Genomic DNA, 21,601 nt, shown 5'->3' with positions numbered 1-21,601 from the left:
GTCATTACATACCTTAGAGAGAGCTATTTACAATTTGTCAGAAATGTCCAGATCAGCTGGTCCGTGTCAGGTAACTTTTATTTGGGGGGGGACAATGTTACAGTATTGCAGTGGGACATGACACCTGTCATAAGTGACAGTTCATGCCATCTCATGACAAGCAGATCAATATTTTTCAGTACATAGCATATTTAAGCTAAGTGGTATGTACATCGAACAGCAGGTCAAGAGATTCATTCTGAGTGTGAGGAACACTTAGGCCCAAGTATATGAATGCCTGATGCCGTCGACATCAAATCTAAAGTGAGGGTTAACAGAAACTCGAACTCTTCCGTGCTGCCGGCCAGGGAGTATATGGCATCATAGTAACCTTGACTATGATGCTGAGGCGGATGAAGGATATTTAGGGCTGCCGTTCAACACAGCAGACAGATGTTGGAATGTGTGACATGGCCACTTCATCGAGGGCTTTATGTGACCTGCTGGAGTCAGGATGGATAGGCTTTAGGCCTACAGTAGACACTCTGATGACGGCATTACTGCCGAAACGTTACCCTGTTCGGAAGAAAATAAGGTGAAATGTGAGTGTGTGTGTCTGTGGGGGGGGGGGGGGTCTTTTTGTCCAATTTTTTAAAATAAACTTTTTGGAGAGCCGTCGTTTCCCAATGTTTCTTGAACTTGAGATTTCATTTGAAGGTTTAAATCTCCCTTAGAAGAGCAGGAGAAGTTCTCCAACTTTTTTTAATTGCCTCCACTTCTACTTCATCTGGGCCGATGTATTCCACAGAATGTGCTGCTGCATGCCGGCTAGGACATCTCAATATAGTGTGTCAACCTATTGGGAATAGACGCCATTACCATACCCACATAGGTCACACATCTCAGCACGTGGACCTTCCTCAAATTCTAATCTAAAGGCTGGGGAAAAGAAGGCTGGAGAAATAAATAATTGCTATGGGAAAATGTAACTACAGAAGAAGAAATGGGTCTGGATCAGTGGGGATGACAGAGTCTTCACAACTCGGCAGAACTGACTGACAACAAAGAATGCTGACTCCCCCCTACGCTGCCCTTCCCTGATCAATAAAGATGTAATGAAAAACAAAGAGGAGAGGCCTCTTCATTGTGTGTTGCTTCTGGATGTTGGCAGGCAACTGAATAATTCATAAATACACTCCCCGCTGTATGAGTGTGTGATTCTAGTCTGAATGCGGAGTTAGCAGCATTAGTACCTTTCCCACTGAGGTTTAGTGTAAACAGTCAAGAGTGCAGACACATGGATACAAGCAAGGCAGGCCCATCGGTGATAAAGGTGACCACAGAGACACCAGCAAACCTGCACGTTTCCGAACACACCCTGAATAGGCCACAGCAAATGTATCTCCCATGTCTATATTCTGGCTACATGAGCTTTTTGACTAATCTCCGACTACCAAACTATGTGCCATGGACCCACTCCCGAGGCTTATGTCTGTTAACATGATAGGCCCAAGGTAAACGCTAGGAATGGCAGCCATGAGGGATTTAACCTTGGGTCCTGGGGAATTCAAGCCCAAAGCCTTCGGTTTGAGGGAATCTCTTATCCTGAATGCCATGCAGTTTTATACAGCCTCCAGACGGATGTTAACTTCCTAGACTTGAGGAGATTTAGAGGTCAGGGTTTAAGGTAGAACGGGGGGGGTGGGAGATCAACTGAGCGGTACTATAAAAAAGGTTAAGTTAAAGTGGACGCCAATATGCTAATTCCGATGGGCTATAAAAGCCTATAGGATCTTAACCTACGGTCTGATCTTCTTAATGAGAATATGCTAACTACGGTGGGCTATATTAGCCTATAGGATCTTAACCTACGTTGTAATATCCCAAATGGACATGGCTGTCTCACCATTGCTTATTGCATCAGGCCAAATCGTGTTTTATCAGACTATTCAAAAAACAGGAAGCTGTGTACGTGTAACCATAGCAACACATTCCCTTAATCGCACATCTGGAAGGCTCTGACAGCCAAATCAGACAAAGCATAACAAGGCTCTTCTGGCCTGGGCTTGTATGGGGACTGGGCATGATGGATCGCTGGGAAGGCTTAGCTCAAACCGGACCACACACAGACCGTTTACTCGCTGTTTACATTATAACACACTCGCAGTCACACCTCCCTTGCAACAGTGAGTGATTAGCCGATCCACTCTACACAACACATACTAGAACACAAAGTTGATGAATGAGTAATCACACACAGGCTTTTCACTACACTCGCAATAACATCTGCTTACCATGTGGATGTGACCAATAAAATTGGACTTGATTCGATTTTGAATGAGTAGTTCAGCTCCTTGAACAGCAACAGCCTGCCACTGTGTACAAGTGTGGGTTGAGGTTCCTTCCTGTTTACATTAGCATCCTCCGCTGGGCATAAACACCAGCCGACAGCCAGCGATTACGGTCACAGAAGCTATTACCCTATAAACAATAGCATTGAAGATACAGGCAAACGTTAAAATGACTTTCACATGGATCGGACACCGGAGTAAAGAGAAAGAGAGATACCTAGTCATTTGGTACAACTGAATGCATTCAACTAAGAACATTCTACACAGTATTTGAAAAAGAGTTTGGCCTAGAGAAAATAACATCCACATAGGATTAAGAATAACACTTCTGGTTGGTGATTGATTAGTTCCTAAGAAAACCAGCTGAAGTTTAAATAGACACTGTTGGGACATAGGGCTGTGTTCAGCTCTGCAGAGGCACAGGCCCATTTCCATATCCTAATTGTTAGACATTGTATTGTTCAAAATCTGAAAACGTCCATGGAGGTAAGTCAAAAAGCAACAGCTATTTAGCAGAATGAAGACGAGTGGCAGAGCTTCCTGTTGCACTACTGGCCTGGGAGCAGCAACGTGTCAACTCTGTCAAGTGGTTTAAACCTGCCTCCAGTCTTTCCAATAGGAATCCAGACCTTCTCTCCCACACTAAGTATACACACACACACATACTAAAGGCACAACAGAAAGCTCATTTGAGAGAAGAATAACTAGCTTAAGATCATAAGAATTGCAAGCAGCCATTAATCTTTAATGTCTAGGGCTGCTTGTGTGAGAAATAGTCCTTAAAACACATTTCTCCAAGGACAAACAAATGACAAATTGGCTTGGTCCAGGCACACGAGTACACACACACACACACACACACACACACACAGCTCAAAAAAATTAAGGGAACACTAAAATAACACATCCTAGAACTGAATGAATGAAATATTCTTATTAAATACTTTTTTCTTTACATAGTTGAATGTGCTGACAACAAAATCACACAAAAAATTATCAATAAAAATCAAATGTATCAACCCATGGAGGTTTGGATTTGGAGTCACACTCAAAATTAAAGTGGAAAACCACACTACAGGCCGATCCAACTCTGATGTAATGTCCTTAAAACAAGTCAAAATGAGGCTCAGTAGTGTGTGTGGCCTCCACGTGCCTTTATGACCTCCCTACAACGCCTGGGCATGCTCCTGATGAGGTGGTGGATGGTCTCCTGAGGGATCTCCTCCCAGACCTGGACTAAATTATTAGGAGGAACCCAGGGCCAACCGCACCAGCATATGGCCTCACAAGGGGTCTGAGGATCTCATCTCGGTACCTAATGGCAGTCAGGCTACCTCTGGCGAGCACATGGAGGGCTGTGCGGCCCCCCAACGAAAGGCCACCCCACACCATGACTGACCCACCGCCAAACCAGTCATGCTGGAGGATGTTGCAGGCAGCAGAACATTCTCCACGGTGTCTCCAGACTGTCACGTCTGTCACATGTGCTCAGTGTGAACCTGCTTTCATCTGTGAAGAGCACAGGGCGCCAGTGGCGAATTTGCCAATCTTGGTGTTCTCTGGCAAATGCCAAACGTCCTGCACGGTGTTGGGCTGTAAGCACAACCCCCACCTGCGGACGTCGGACCCTCATACCACCCTCATGGAGTCTGTTTCTGACCGTTTGAGCAGACACATGCACATTTGTGGCCTGCTGGAGATAATTTTGCAGGGCTCTGGCAGTGCTCCTAATGCTCCTCCTTGCACAAATGTGGAGGTAGCGGTCCTGCTGCTGGGTTGTTGCCCTCCTACGGCCTCCTCCGCGTCTCCTGATGTACTGGCCTGTCTCCTGGTAGCGCCTCTATGCTCTGGACACTACGCTGACAGACACAGCAAACCTTCTTGCCACAGCTCGCATTGATGTGCCATCCTGGATGAGCTGCACTACCTGAGCCACTTGTGTGGGTTGTAGACTCCGTCTCATGCTACCACTAGGGTGAAAGCACCGCCAGCATTCAAAAGTGACCAAAACATCAGCCAGGAAGCATAGGAACTGAGAAGTGGTCTGTGGTCACCACCTGCAGAACCACTCCTTTATTGGGGGTGTCTTGCTAATTGCCTATAATTTCCACCTGTTGTCTATTCCATTTGCACAACAGCATGTGAAATGTATTGTCAATCAGTGTTGCTTCCTAAGTGGACAGTTTGATTTCACAGAAGTGTGATTGACTTGGAGTTACATTGTGTTGTTTAAGTGTTCCCTTTATTTTTTTGAGCAGTGTATACACACACACACAGACACACACACACACACACACACACACACACACACACACACACACAATCCTGAATGGCCATAATGTACAATGGAAAGTTAGGATGTGTGTTCTAAAAACACGGTGCCCAACGCTCTATGCTCAACGAGGCGGGCGCCCCCTAAATAAGGGCACCGTGGCTTTGCCACTGGGGCCTAATAATTGCCCCAATGCTCCATCCTGATGCAGAGGCCTGGGGCCAGACAGTTGTCAACAGAGAGACATTCCAACCTAATCCCGGGTGGCGAGTGTCATAAAGCTGTGCCGCTTGTCAGTCAAGCCGGGTGGCGAGCAACAGAGGCTCTGCTGCTACAGGGGTGAGGCAGGCGGCAGGGGAAATGCCACAGTCAATTTGCGTAGAGATGGAAATGGTTGAGGGAGGTAGGGACGAGGGGACGTGTGCGCGGGGGCAGTGTGTTCATTGAGCCAAACGTTTATCCGTGTTACTCAGTGATCCCAACTGTTTGGCTCCACTCTACCTCTCGACATGTTGTGTCTGGAGTCTGCCTACGAGCTGCCACAACTACGGTATGGCCCAGAGTAGGTGGTGTGTGTGTGTGTGTGTGTGTGTTTTCCGCCAATTGAATGAGTACCTTTGCATTCACCACACAGTGTTTGAGATGAGGTCGTTTAAAAGCTGGGATTGAGTTCATGCTTCCTCTTTAATGAAGAGGTTGTCAGTGAAATAAACAAATCTACTGTAGGCCTGCACCAGACAGTAGAATTCATCCAGGCTCTCATCAAGTCCCCAGCCGTTGACCCTCATCGTATCCACACAGTCGACCTCTCCCAGTACCTCCGTCCCCCTGCATTGTGCACCAGAGTGGCTCGGTGTCTCAGAGGCTCTGACGCTACCCCAGAGGAGCAGACAGGGTAGGCCCACACACACACACACACACACGGAGACACACACACACACGGAGACACACACACACGGAGACAAACACGGAGACACACACACACGGCTGAATGAGGCTGTCCAGTGACAGTGGGTAGCAGATGGGAAATAGACGATTTGTGTGTAAAGCCTGGGATGCTGCTCTGGTGGCACAGCTGCAGCAGACAGTCTGAGCCTATGGAACCCCACAGCCAGAGCATTGCCTCCCTCTGGTGGACAGTGTTGGAACTGATTCTGAGCTGTTTTCTATGCTGTTTTATTAGGCTACATTGAAATCTAAGTTTATTTGTGGCGTACACAGATTAGCAGATGTTAAAACAGATGTTAAATCAGGTGGAGTGAAATGCTTCGTGACCGTGTAATACCATTTTAGAGAGATTTCAGCACAGGAAGCTTGATCCTCAGTCATTCTTTCCCTGAGACTCCCTCTAAAGGGGGGGTCTTGTGGGGTTTGGATGAAATAGACTGGCACTAGGGTGGAATCATGAGTCGCATAGCAATAGTTACCAGGGTCAGGATTTTTATTAAAACATCCAACCAGTGTGGGAGGGAGGGAGACATGGAGCAGGCTGCCTGTCACCTACAGACCACACAGCCATCAGCAGCCAGGGCCGTTGTCATAGAGACCTGGTGCCATAGCCAATCATCCCTCCCTCCCTGCCACACCACAGTAGGGGTCCAGATACAGTGGTGTGCAACACACGAGCTAGGTCCAATGATTCAAGTCTAGTCAGTGACGTGCAAAAATTCAACCTCCCTTATTATTGCACGTTGTAGCTAGCTCACAATGCCCTCTGATGATGGGTTCAATTAGCGTGAGGCGGCCGGAGATTGTCTGCCATCTCCATGTGTCCAGGCCGGCCAGGTTTCCATGAGAACTAGCGTAAGATTGCATCGGCGAGGGCTGAGGCACAGCGGTGCCAGCAGCAGGAGAGTTGGACGGGAGTTCAGCTGCATTTGCCTTGGCGTGGGCGGACGGGTGCACGTGACCTTTTGCGGCTCAGCTCTGCCGGGTCTCGTCTCTGACGGGCAGCCGGCGTGTTGGAAAACACCACCTACACCACGACAGGCTGGCTTCTCAGAGTTAATTCCACATAACAGGTGGGATAGAGGGAGGACATAGCGGAGCCACCTCCGTCGCAGAAGTCAGACAGACCTGAATTTACAGAGCTGTTCAGGGGTATACTTATTCATTTCCTGTACCGCCGTATGCATATCCCTTGACATTTGCCCCTATGATTGGATGCAAAAATGTACTTCAGCTCACACGCTCGCAGACGTCTGTATGAAAGCAGGCAGACTTCTGTGAGTAAGCGTGTGGGCTGAAGTGTCCAAAATGTGCAAGTACAGACAGGCAGTGTGTTCCTGTGGCCTTGGCGGTGGCAGGACAGGCCGACAGACTAATGTCTCTCCCAAGGTCAAGAAGGAAAGCCATGGCTGAGCATCGGCAGAGTGCAGCCCTGTCCTGGAGATGGCAGACCAACTCCAAACGGTCTCCACAGAGCATAACAAGGAGCCCACTGAGTCTTCTGTAATGAGGTGGCCCAAAGAGACACATGACAGGAAAGGGAGGGAGAGCAGGATGTAAAGAGAGAGAAAAGGGCCCAGTTTTGTCCAGACTTCATAAGTCCCCTAGTTTTACAAAAGCACAGTAGCAAAGCACAGATATATAAGAGCATACTGTGGAACTAGTCAATGTCACTACTGCTACACTACCAACACAAAGCTGAGGCTATGGAACCCTGACCTGTTCACCGAATTTGCTACCCTGTCCCGGACCTGCTGTTTCCCACTCCCTCTCGAACGCTCTCGAAGTCTGAATGCCCGGCTACGAAAAGCCAACTGACATTTACTCCCGAGGTAGCCGATGACATCAAAAGTTTAAAAACAGTGATTTTCATACCCTCTCATGGGGTAGAAACTAGCTTTTAAGATCAACTGTCTTGTACTTTTAATCCTACCCTGTGAAAGAGAAGCACTATTTAGGACCTATTTTCGTTTTAACCACCCGTCATAGAAAGGCTCGGTCTTCACATTATGTAGACACTGGTTTGGTGCTGGAGACAATGAACCGGAGGTGAAAAGTGGCTAATTAATTGCTCTTTAAGCAATGTAATGTTCTGAGAGTACCTGAACACCCCCGTGGAGGCTGTGTTGGCCCTGTTACCTGGCAACCTGTTGGGGAGAACTAGGAGAGATAAAAAGGGAGGACGAGATGGAGGGATGGGCGATTGAGAATGACTCGATACAATGAGTTGTCGCAACGCCGACAAAACGATGCCATCTATCTAGGGCTAGCACTTTTAGCTGGATATCCAGGCCTCTGTAGGCTGAGGTGAAAAACACACACGAGGACACAGGAGCCATCTTGCTGCGATCCATAGCGTAGGATTGATGGACGAGGCAACCAGAATTGACATTCTCCTCAGGTCTGGCTAGAGCTGACCTGCTTTGTTAGATCAAACAAACAGGAAAAGCATTAGTATTTAGCCTAACAAGGTTCCAGTTCTCAACAAAAACATAATTTACTGCCAAAAATCCATCTATAAACGAGCATTTGAACACAGAGCTCCACTGCATACAGGATACCAGAGATTAGAATGGAGTGAGCATTCAGCTTCCATGAGGCATAGACTGCATACAGGATACCAGAGATTAGAATGGAGTGAGCATTCAGCTTCCATGAGGGATAGACTACATACAGGATACCAGAGATTAGAATGGAGTGAGCATTCAGCTTCCATGAGGGATAGACTACATACAGGATACCAGAGATTAGAATGGAGTGAGCATTCAGCTTCCATGAGGGATAGACTGCATACAGGATACCAGAGATTAGAATGGAGTGAGCATTCAGCTTCCATGAGGGATAGACTGCATACAGGATACCAGAGATTAGAATGGAGTGAGCATTCAGCTTCCATGAGGGATAGACTGCATACAGGATACCAGAGATTAGAATGGAGTGAGCATTCAGCTTCCATGAGGGATAGACTGCATACAGGATACCAGAGATTAGAATGGAGTGAGCATTCAGCTTCCATGAGGGATAGACTGCATACAGGATACCAGAGATTAGAATGGAGTGAGCATTCAGCTTCCATGAGGGATAGACTGCATACAGGATACCAGAGATTAGAATGGAGTGAGCATTCAGCTTCCATGAGGGATAGACTGCATACAGGATACCAGAGATTAGAATGGAGTGAGCATTCAGCTTCCATGAGGGAGACTGCATACAGGATACCAGAGATTAGAATGGAGTGAGCAAACAGCTTCCATGAGGGATAGACTGCATACAGGATACCAGAGATTAGAATGGAGTGAGCATTCAGCTTCCATGAGGGATAGACTGCATACAGGATACCAGAGATTAGAATGGAGTGAGCATTCAGCTTCCATGAGGGATAGACTACATACAGGATACCAGAGATTAGAATGGAGTGAGCATTCAGCTTCCATGAGGGATAGACTGCATACAGGATACCAGAGATTAGAATGGAGTGAGCATTCAGCTTCCATGAGGGAGACTGCATACAGGATACCAGAGATTAGAATGGAGTGAGCAAACAGCTTCCATGAGGGATAGACTGCATACAGGATACCAGAGATTAGAATGGAGTGAGCATTCAGCTTCCATGAGGGATAGACTGCATACAGGATAACAGAGATTAGAATGGAGTGAGCATTCAGCTTCCATGAGGGATAGACTGCATACAGGATACCAGAGATTGGAGATTAGTCTGGATTTAACTTTCAACTCCTAAGTATAACTGCCTGAAACGTTTTTCATGCTCTTATTTCCAGACTTAGCCTAAAGCTACAAACAAGGTTTCTATGGACAGCAGTTGAAAAGCCCGCTCCATTTAAAACACTTCAGAGTGACTTCTCATTAATTAGAGACACACATTTAATTTTCTTAAGTTTGAAGGTTGAGGTAGAAACTTCTAATGAATTAGACCCATTGAGTTTATTAAACACTGAAAATGGGAGACCAAAAACAAACACAGGTTTTTCCCTCTGATCCTCTATTGCTAGAAGGCTTGGATCAACACGCTGGCATTCCTGAAACAGCTGGGACGGTTCCCTGATGGGTGTGTGGATGCTTTTGAGTAGGCTACATTACCGTCCATAGAATCAGTAGAGGAGGCGTGTGGAGGCTATTCTGTTTGAAGGACGCGTGTGCAGAGCTCCAACCAGGCGACGCAGAGCTCCAACCAGGCGACGCAGAGCTCCAACCAGGCGACGCAGAGCTCCAACCAGGCGACGCAGAGCTCCAACCAGGCGACGCAGAGCTCCAACCAGGCGACGCAGAGCTCCAACCAGGCGACGCAGAGCTCCAACCAGGCGACGCAGAGCTCCAACGTGACAGTAAAACAACAACCTTGGCTGCGTAGCCTTGAAGCCAGCAGGGGTCCCGGCTCAGGAGAATAGCCGTGCATCATCTCCAGTAAAAGGGCATAGTTAATTAGGCCGGTATCAAATATTCAAACACCATGTCTGTGAAGTGCCTGCTCCGGGCAGCACAGTACAACCAACAGATGGGGCAGAAGGAGGGGGAACAACTTTGCTGGTCTCAGCCCAGGCTGGAGTCCCTTCACCTGGGGAGCAGACAGGAATATGACCCAGCCCCCCCTCCAGAGAACCAGGGGGCAACTACAGGGGGAAAAAGCAAATGGGGAGCGATTCACTGTCGGATGTTCCGATTGATTGAAGCCACCAGACTTGATTTCTATGATCAGTGCAAGTGGGATTTTTTTTGAGGCATGTTTAAGAGGATGGAGGAAGTTTGAGTAGGTTTCTACAGGAAGTATACTCAACGTCACAATGTTATGAAAAGTATAAATTCTCGGCGCAATAACTTTTCATTATCGGGGCATTTAAGCCACTTAAACGATCAAACGACTCGAATCCATCCGGACTCTTAATTCTTCTGCTAATGCGAGCGCCGCTTATCAGAACTTGAGAGCCCTTCTTTTTCATCCACAGCAGAACCAGCAAAAAAAACTTCTGAGTAATCCATGAGGAAACAGAAAGAGACGGGTGCCTTTAAGTGTTTGCATAGCAGGTAGCATTGCTACTCACACTGCAGAACAGATGCCAGTCACAGTGTGGTGGAGCAGCAGGGTTACACCAACAGCGTTGCTTCCTCTGCTGCACTCAGAGTCCCTCCATTGATTTATTGGGGGAAATCTCTCTCCTCTGTCGCACCGGAGACTCACGGAGAGATTGGCATAGCAGGGGCCACGGGCGCACAACCAGATTTCCTCCGCGTGTTAAGGCAACGCTCAACTGTTGCGTCATGTCTCGGGTTGTATCATGGGTGGACATGGCTGCCTGTGTTATTGAATGTACTGTGCGACCAGATTTCTGTGCCGAAAGGCAATACTCGCAACCATTAAGATCTGTTTGTTTGTATTAGCAGAGTAGGCATGGCCATGTTATTGACCATGATCCAGAAAAGTGCTGTAAGGTAACACTGAATTGTTACAGTCTGTTATGCTTTTCTGTTTTGTGTTATTGGCTGTGTTATTGGCCTGGATCCAAAAGGCCTTTAATCCCATAGAGCCAGGGTCAATGACTCAATGGTCCAGTCACACAGTAGCGGTGCCATGTCACAGAGATGTACTCCTGCCTCCCATTTGGTCCTGCTCTAGTCCTTATCTGGATCCTGCAGCACAGACCATGCTACAACGGACATCTGGCCTACTCTGGCCCACGGACTGACTGACAGAAAAAACACTATAGTTTTCATTCAAAAAACCATCAAGCAAAACATCCGAGCTGGCAGTGTTGATCATGTCAGGGTTGTGCTTTAATTCAAAGAGGACAAGCTTGCTTTAAGATTCACCAGAGCAGAGCACCACATCAAGAGACACTTGGGTAGTTGTTTGATGATCAAACTCCAATTCAATTTATTCCCCAAACAGTCATCTGGAATTCCTTCAGTTGAATTTTAAAGAGGTTTCTTTTAACTGTCAAGCTGAATTAGCTGCTATTTACGAGGAAGAAAGGATAAACTTCTCTGTTGACAAACACTGAGGGGTTAAAGTGTTAACTGCTTTAAAGAAAAATCCCCTGAACAATAAACAAGCAAGGAAGATAAATATATTTCTAACAAGAAAAATGATCTTTAAAAAACAACGCTCATTAGTCAGTAATTAAGAACACAGCGTCATGTAAACAAACATTTTAGACTTAGTAGGTTGATGGAATCCTATGGGCATTCCTTCTTGTGCAATCTGTTAATTACTGAAATGGTTTACCCACTTCAATTTTAATAGGATTCTAACTGTGGGATGATAAATAAAGTTAGTGTATCTAGAAAGCTTAGTGGAAAACTAGCCTCCCATTAAGCCTCTCATTAGGTCTAGCAAGTAAATAACAGGCTTCGGGTTCGAGAGGATAATTCGTACAATGTACATTTAACAAGTCCATGTGGCTTGCAGTACAGTGAGGTCATACATTTAGTATTAGCAGGACCACATATTGGTACTTAAGGATATAACGTTGCTCCCAGACAAGGCCCAAATCCCCATCATTTGAATGAAGAAAATATCGGGGGTGGACATTTGGATGCCTTGTGAGAATTTGTCGGCGAGTGGGTAACCCGCCTCTAGTATCTGTTCTATATTGGCTGCCGTGCAATCACTGGAGAATAAACTGGATGAGCTTCAATAAGTGCATCGATGACAACATCCACAGTGACCGTATGTCTCAAACAGAAGCCATTGATTACAGGCAACATCCTCAACAAGCTAAAGACTAGAGCTGCCGCTTTCAAGGGGTGGGACACTAATCCGGACCCTTATAAGAAGTCCCACTATGCCCTCAGACGAACCATCAAATAGGCAAAGCATCAATACAGGACTAAGATCGAATCGTACTACACCGGCTCTGACGCTCATCAGATGTGGCAGGGCTTGTAAACTATTACAGACTACAAAAGGGAAACCCAGCCGCGAGCAGCCTTCCAGACAGGCTGAAGGCCTTTTATAGTCGCTACGAGGCAAGCAACACTGAAGCATGCATGAGAGCACCAGCTGTTCTGGAGGAAGCCGATGTGAGACCCTTTAAACAGGTCAACATTCACAAAGCCGCAGGGCCAGACGGATTAACAGGACGTGTACTCCGAGCATGCGCGAAGCAACTGGCAAGTGTCTTCACTGACATTTTCAACCTCTCCCTGACAGAGTCCGTAATACCTACAGTGGGGCAAAAAAGTATTTAGTCAGCCACCAACTGTGCAAGTTCTCCCATTTAAAAATATGAGAGAGGCCTGTAATTGTCATCATAGGTACACTTCAACTATGACAGACAAAATGAGAAAAAAAATGCAGAAAATCATATTGTAGGATTTTTAATGAATTTATTTGCAAATTACGGTGGAAAATAAGTATTTTGTCACCTACAAACAAGCAAGATTTCTGGCTCTCACAGACCTGTAACTTCTTCTTTAAGAGGCTCCTCTGTCCTCCACTCGTTACCTGTATTAAATGGCACCTGTTTGAACTTGTTATCAGTATAAAAGACACCTGTCCACAACCTCAAACAGTCACACTCCAAACTCCACTATGGCCAAGACCAAAGAGCTGTCAAAGGACACCAGAAACAAAATTGTAGACCTGCACCAGGCTGGGAAGACTAAATCTGCAATAGGTAAGCAGCTTGGTTTGAAGAAATCAACTGTGGGAGCAATTATTAGGAAATGGAAGACATACAAGACCACTGATAATCTCCCTCGATCTGGGGCTCCACGCAAGATCTCACCCCATGGGGTCAAAATGATCACAAGAACGGTGAGCAAAAATCCCAGAACCACACGGGGGGACCTAGTGAATGACCTGCAGAGAGCTGGGACCAAAGTAACAAGACCTACCATCAGTAACACACTACGCCGCCAGGGACTCAAATCCTGCAGTGCCAGACGTGTCCCCCTGCTTAAGCCAGTACATGTCCAGGCCCATCTGAAGTTTGCTAGAGAGCATTTGGATGATCCAGAAGAAGATTGGGAGAATGTCATATGGTCAGATGAAACCAAAATATAACTTTTTGGTAAAAACTCAACTCGTTGTGTTTGGAAGACAAAGTATGCTGAGTTGCATCCAAAGAACACCATACCTACTGTGAAGCATGGGGGTGGAAACATCATGCTTTGGGGCTGTTTTTCTGCAAAGGGACCAGGACGACTGATCAGTGTAAAGGAAAAAATGAATGGGGCCATGTATCGTGAGATTTTGAGTGAAAACCTCCTTCCATCAGCAGATGAAGATGAAACGTGGCTGGGTCTTTCAGCATGACAATGATCCCAAACACACCACCCGGGCAACGAAGGAGTGGCTTCGTAAGAAGCATTTCAAGGTCCTGGAGTGGCCTAGCCAGTCTCCAGATCTCAACCCCATATAAAATCTTTGGAGAGAGTTGAAAGTCCATGTTGCCCAGCAACAGCCCCAAAACATCACAGCTCTAGAGGAGATCTGCATGGAGGAATGGGCCAAAATACTAGCAACAGTGTGCGAAAACCTTGTGAAGACTTACAGAAAATGTTTGACCTCGGTCATTGCCATCAAAAGGGTATATAACAAAGTATTGAGATAAACTTTTGTTATTGACCAATACTTATTTTCCACCATAATTTGCAAATGAATTCATTAAAAATCCTACAATGTGATTTTCTGGATTTTTTTCCCTCATTTTGTCTGTCACAGTTGAAGTGTACCTATGATGAAAATTACAGGCCTCTCATCTTTTTAAGTGGGAGAACTTGCACAATTGGTGGCTGACTAAATACTTTTTTGCCACACTGTACATGTTTCAAGCAGACCACCATAGTCACTGTACCCAAGAAAGCAAAAGTAACCTGCCTAAATGACTACCACCCCATAGCTTTGAAAGGCTGGTCATGGCTCACATCAACACCATCATCCCAGAATCCCTAGACCCACTCCAACAGAACCACAGATGATGCCATCAATACTGCCCTTTCCCACCTGGACAAAAGGAATACATACCTATGATACAGCCTATAGGGTGCAAGACAAATTAGTTAATTGTGGACTACAGGAAAAGGAGGGCCGAACATCACTCCATTCACACCCCCTGTATATAGCCTCATTATTGTTATTTTATTGTGGACCTTTTGGGGGGTTTATTTAGTCAATATTGTTGGTTAAGGGCTTGTAAGTAAGCGTTTCACGTAAGGCCAGGTCTATTGTTGTATCCGACGCATGTGACAAATAAAACGTGATTTGAAATGTATTTAACTAGGCAAGTCAGTTAAGAACAAATTCTTATTTACAATGACGGCCTACCGGGGAACAGTGGGTTAACTACCTTGTTCAGGGGCAGAATGGCAGATTTTTACCTAGTCAGCTCGGGGATTCGATCCAGCAACCTTTCGGTTACGGGCCCAACGCAAACCAGTTACATGCTACCTCTATTCATCACAGGGGCGCTGTACCTAGTACCTACCCTACTTGCATTAACTCAGTGTTCAGATGCCATCTGGGATGACCCCTGGCTGTCAGACAGGCGTATAAAAAGCCCCCCCTCTCCCAGAAGGGCCTTGGCCTTGCCTGCCCCTGGGACATTGTCTGGAGAGGATCCAGGTCCAAAATGGGACTGAACAATGCTGGTGGCATGTGTGGCGAGACACACACACAGTAGCGGTCTATGTGATGTCTGTACATAGGCCTACACACCTCGTCCACATAGAAATTAAAACATTTGCAAGCCAGGCAGCAAAGCAGACGCAGCCTGGCCCCCTCCCTCTCTATGCCAGAACACAGTGGTGTGTCATTGAGATCACCAACATTGAGTTTTAATTGTTCACATGTTCAAAAGGCCAGTAGCACCCCCCCAATTGTCCCCTAGATTAGGGCAGTTAAAGGGTAAACATACACACACACATACCGGCAGGCAGACAGTCACAAGGCGGCTCAGTCACCATGGAAGCCTAATCTCCTGTTCTGTCTAATCCACCACCCCAGATGGTTTATGGGGGATTTATTGTCAGGGCTAATGGGGAATCCCAGAGGGGGGAAGTGCATATGCATATTCCACATAAATCATCTGTGATGTGGTGTTGAGATTATAAAAATACCAAGGAGGATAGTTTTATGATATCATAAACTATCTACCACAGTCTGACCGATGCTAGTTTATGTTAAGCCTATTGCAATGAACCAACCTTGTCCTTTATATATACACACAGTAGACAAACTGCACGACAGCGGCCAAACAGACAGCAGCCATATCTAACCCCTACGCATCCACTACGGCATTCATGAATCATCACGTTGTAATACTGTTTGATGGCATGCCTCTTTCATTGCTTGGAACAGAAAGGCATCTGTTGTAGAGAATACAATAGAAGTTGATCAGAGCCCCACAAGCAGGTTTAGCTACAGGTTTAGTTAGAGGTCATTTGAAGAGGTCGTCAGTGGTGTGGACGTCGTTAGTGCACAGCATGTGAGTAGTCATGGAGCGGAGGTTAAATCCCAGAGTTCACTTTACCTTGTGGGAAACATGACCCCACTGACTTCCACTGGGAGAGTGCTTTCTGTCTCTGACGGTCTGTGTCTGTGTCTCTGACGGTCTGTGTCTGTGTCTCTGACGGTCTGTGTCTGTGTCTCTGACGGTCTGTGTCTGTGTCTCTGACGGTCTGTGTCTGTGTCTCTGACGGTCTGTGTCTGTGTCTCTGACGGTCTGTGTCTGTGTCTCTGACGGTCTGTGTCTGTGTCTCTGACGGTCTGTGTCTGTGTCTCTGACGGTCTGTGTCTGTGTCTCTGACGGTCTGTGTCTGTGTCTCTGACGGTCTGTGTCTGTCTCTGACGGTCTGTGTCTGTGTCTCTGACGGTCTGTGCGTCTGTGTGGCAGCAGAGGAACTTGGCAGGCAGTCAGGTTGAGAATGATGGAGAGTAAGAGGGGGAAGAGAGTGTCTAATTCAGGAGCCTCTCCTAACCCAGGCCATGTAGTTCAGAGAGCCACAAGCCCCCATCTGTCCCCTTCTCAAGACATGCCAGGCAGAACAGCTTACTGACACATTCCTCCACACAGGCAGCAGCCTACTCAGACTTTAACACAGGGCCGTTTCTACATACCAGCCCCGTGTTGGTTCCAGCACTTCCACACCTCTCACGGCGTTTACTGTATCACACATATGTTCATCCCAACGTGATTCAAGACACTCGTATTCCAATAGCAAAGCCCATAAAGCCTAAAGATGCACTGCAATCAAGGCTGTTTCTACATTCAGGCCTGATGTTGGTAGCAACACTTGAACCTCTCACAGTTTGCTCAATCACATACACCATTGACCACCACACCACGATGGGAAACACTGGGGTAGCCAGAGGAAGGGGGCCTGGCTATATTGGTATAGCATATGACATAGCACAGCCTTATTTAGTCCACACACTGCTAACATGCACATAGGCTTGTTTAAAAGCACTTCTCCTATCCCTTGAATATAGGATATTTGACCCTGTTCAGTTCCTCCTTATGACAAACAGACTTGAGTCTCCAGCTGTGAAAATGTATCTCAGACACACTCCAAAAGGACTGAATACACTCTGTTGGGGGGAGGGAGGACTTGATCACCAGAGGCACTAAGAGATATTGCCCGTCTAAAATACCCAACGGGTTGTCATGAATTCTAAAACAAGAGCTCTCGGTCAGAGAACTCCAAGAGCTTATTTTCTATATTAAATATTTCATTTCTCTAGCTGTTTGGCTTTTGAGGATTTCAATTCTGATGGCATATTCTCGATAATGAACGAGCATTCTCGTCATCCCACTAAGCCATACTTCAGGATCCGCATGCCAAGGACATCTCAACAAACAGTGAGCCAGAGAAAGACACTCGTCTCAACACGTCACACACCGCTATAAAAACACTGGTATTATCAACTAGCTTTAGACTCAGATCGTTCCCCCGGAATACATATTGGAACTAAGAATCGAAGTTTAATCCGTGATTAACTCTTTCTTGGTTTCTAAAAACCATCGATTCTCAACTGGTGGGAGGTTTTGAGTGTGTCGCTGGTGTCTGAGTAAAAATTTTAAAAATACTCCAGTCTGAACTGAAACGACAAACCAGGTATTAGGTCTGTAGAAATTATAATGAACTTACATTTAATTATTTAATTGTTTAACAATTTTTCTTCAATCATAATATTTTGAATATAGAACTATTAGCAAGCGCTGTGTTGGTTGATTTTGTGGTCTCAAGCCAGTGAGTTAATTAACATTCTTCATCAAGAATATGGGCCTCATTTAATTACTGACAATGAAAGGGGTGGGAATGTTGTTCCCTCGCCATATAACTGCTACATTTACTACTAATATAGCATTCAAAATAGTTTCCAGGTTGTATTTAGGTGATTATTTTTCACCATGCTACTATTGGGTCGCGACTGAGACAACCTTGTGCAATTTGGGTTCCAAGGCAAAACCGGTTGAGAACCACTGCTATAAACTGATGTCTATGATTAGATATAGGACTGTGCCTGCGGGGGCCGAGCTAATCTAGATAACCAGGACATCGTCCGACATCTACTCAAAACTATGTCCATTATCACAGCCTAGGCTCTTGTACAGTAACTTTTTATCATCTTGCCTTTATTTAACCGGTTGCTGGTGTTTGCAGGCCATTTGGCGCTAACGTGGTGAGAACCAGAGGGGGACATGACTTTGGGGTCGTGCTGTGACAGAAACAGAGGTCAATAGGTTATGGCCGGCCGTGGGTCCGTGGGAATTCTGGGTCTTTGTGTTTAGTCTCCTTGCGTCACTCACCCGTGAAGAGATGTCTTTTCTTTCAAAACAATAACTAAGGAGGCTAGAGGGAGGGAGCATGTGGTGGGTTGAACTTAGCCCTGACCAGAGCTTCTGGGCTGGCCACTATGGGGGAATTCAGAGCAGATGTGCTGTTCTCCAGTTCTATTTCTCCCATCCTCCCTCTTCATAAAGATGGACTGTCTAAAAATATGTTGGGAGTTTATGCGTTCTAAGAAAGTGCCCTCCAACTGTAATGCATAACAATGAGAAATAACAAATACTGTATAAGAGATGAAACTGAATCAAGGTCAATTTACAGAGCAATCTGAATCACCAGCTGGGAGTTGGCTTTCCTCGAGGTCCGGCAGCAGTTGAATTTCTACTTGCACATCATCATCTGCACATCCATCACTTCAGTGTTACTTTGCTAAATTGTAATTGCTTCGCTACTATACTTACCTCCTTACTCCATCTGCACACACTGTATATAGATTTTTCTATTGTGTTATTGACTGTACGCTTGTTTATTTCAAGTGTAACTCCGTTGTTTTTTTGTCACACTGCTTTGCTTGGTCTTGGCCAGGTCGCAGTTGTAAATGAGAACTTGTTCTCAACTGGCCTACCTGGTTAAATAAATAACTAATAAATAACTAATTTAATAAATAATAATAAACTCGTGTCTTGCCGCAAAGTCAGTACAGGCAGCAAAACCATACAGTCCGACACACACTAACCAAATTGAAAACGCTTGACACTTACGGAGATAATTGCATGAGAAGAGAAGAGAGGATTAAGAGACTGTACCCGTTAGCGGTCCTGTGAGGCCGCCGCTCCTACCCTAGTAAGACATCAGTGTCAGCTGGCGTGCGGCACCCACCACACACAATCAAGATCGACAGTTCGGTCAAAGTATTTCAGGACCATGTCAGCTGTGTAGTCAAGTACAACCAGCCGTCTCGAGAAAACCAGCCGTCTCGAAACACAAACACAACAGTGACAACTCGACACATGCTCACCAGTAGCAGCGCCATCTTCTTTATGGTGCGATTCCCCATTGCAGGAAGACGACAACGGGTCAGGCTGGACTGGAGGATGAGCAGTCAGTCCTTGAGCTTCTCAGTAAGTGAGACAGACGGGCCACTTCCCGGTTGTTGACAAGTGTTACTGTCACAGCTCCCCCGCTTGTGGCGCGCTCGGATGTGAATGGAATCCCATTCACTGCTACAGTAGCTCCCCCTCCTCTCTCTCTCTCTCCATCTCTCCAAGGTGTTTGACTGCTACAGCTCGATCACGCTCACAGGAGAGAAGGGGGTGGGTATGGCAAAAAAAACGTGGCACATTTCAAGCCGGCCGGCGGCTGCACAACACGTGTGAAAGGTGAACAGAGCCACATGGCTCGGCACAACGAGACACACTCCAGGACTGCCTGAAGGGACGCACCACGCGGCCGAGCCTAAGTCACGGTCCATGTTATGTCGAACAAACATGGCTCTCTTGACATGTCGAATAAGGAATCATGTCTGCTCTATTCATGGTATTAACTTCCATCTGCAGCGTTCCAGAACGTTGGCCTATGGAACGAGGCCCGGGGGAGGCACAGCCCGGGGGAGGCACAGCCCAGGGGGAGGCACAGCGAGCTCCAAACCAAGCTCCAGCCCTAACTGAAGGCCTGGCCTGTAAATCGGTAGCCCCGATTTACAGTTGACAAAAGGGGGGGGGGGGGGGGGGGGGGGGGGGGGGGTAGATGACACACATTCGTCCTTCTCTGGAGTGATAAATCTAGTCCAATAAAATGGTCTGCTGCCTGGTCTCCTCGTCTTTCAGGGGAGGCTCTGTCCTTGTAGCGGAGGGCTACCCCGGGTCCAAGGCTACCAGGCGGGCCGAGTGTCACTTTACTGCAGTTCATTATTTCTCCGGACTAATTAAAGAGTGATTTCCGACGGCAGCGGAATACATTTCCCTTCACGGGTTTCCTGGGTGATTTGAGAAGAGCAGCGGGGAATGGATGACCTGTCAGTCCAACACAGCACTGTGTCGATCGTGTTGCCAAGACAGACGGCAAGATGTGGTTATACGAGGACACACTAGAGTAGGTGGGCGGCCAAGCACTGAGCTGGGTCCTTGTTGAATGCTCCAGTCTCTCAACTGACTGAGCTGGGTCCTTGGTGAATGATCCAGTCTCTCAACTGACTGAGCTGGGTCCTTGGTGAATGCTCCAGTCTCTCAACTGACTGAGCTGGGTCCTTGGTGAATGCTCCAGTCTCTCAACTGACTGAGCTGGGTCCTTGGTGAATGCTCCAGTCTCTCAACTGACTGAGCTGGGTCCTTGGTGAATGCTCCAGTCTCTCAACTGACTGAGCTGGGTCCTTGGTGAATGCTCCAGTCTCTCAACTGACTGAGCTGGACTTGAAGTACTACAGGCCTGCTTAAATGGATACGTAAGGGCCTCATTGCCAATATCCCGATCTATGGGTAGCGACTTCGTCACTACGCTGACGCTATTTAGCATTGGCTCGCAAAACTACCTCCAACTTCCCTCAGACTGGACAGAGACAAATGACACGAGTTCATCTGACTAGTAGATAAAGGGCCTCATTGCCAAAATATCCCTTTAATAAATAGCCAACCCTACTGTATCAGTCTTTCAAACAACATTTCTGATTGTGTCAACAGTTGATTGACGACCCATAACCTGATATGAAATTAGAGTTTAAGTAAAGCTCAGCTGAAGTAAACACAGTGCTGTTCAATAACGACTTTGCCGGGAACAATCTTTCAAGACACCCAATCTTCACTTATGGATCCTCAAAATAGAAGGTAAGGCTTCTTGAAGTCAGCACCTTTGCTGCTTCTACCAAGAGGGAATGTCACAGACACGGGTCAGGCATGCAACCCAAGAAAGGTTGCCAGCTACTGCTATATGTCAATCAGCACATAACATTCTCCCTGTATGACCTATGCATTGTAGAGTATAGAAATAGAATGTCTAGTAATTCCATTTCTATCTTAAAGATCAGAGGTATCCAACTCTTACCGTACGAGGTTCAGAGCCTGCTGGTTTTCTGTTCTACCTGATAATTCATTGCATCGACCTGATGTCCCAGGTCTAAAAATCAGTCTGATTCGAGGGGAATACGTGGGAAACTGGCGCCGAGGTGCAGAGTTGGTTGTAGACCTTCTCATAGTACCTACTACAGACTACTGTAAATGTTCTCTTTGAAGTTTCTATAGGCCGATATGCTATAATTGTTTGATATGGCATTAACGCATTGCTGTAGCATTGCAATTTGACCACAGAGACA

General features: G+C 46.5%; 1 protein-coding gene across 2 annotated transcripts in view; it reads right to left on the bottom strand.

The window, feature by feature from the left end:
* Positions 1 to 21,601, bottom strand: part of LOC139419006 (F-box/WD repeat-containing protein 7) — a 189,346-nt gene that overhangs the window by 95,099 nt on the left and 72,646 nt on the right. The gene's annotated exons all lie outside the window — the stretch shown is intronic.

This window comes from Oncorhynchus clarkii, chromosome 10 (assembly GCF_045791955.1).
Source record: "Oncorhynchus clarkii lewisi isolate Uvic-CL-2024 chromosome 10, UVic_Ocla_1.0, whole genome shotgun sequence".
Taxonomy (NCBI): domain Eukaryota; kingdom Metazoa; phylum Chordata; class Actinopteri; order Salmoniformes; family Salmonidae; genus Oncorhynchus; species Oncorhynchus clarkii.
This window is presented reverse-complemented; position numbering and strand designations above follow the sequence as displayed.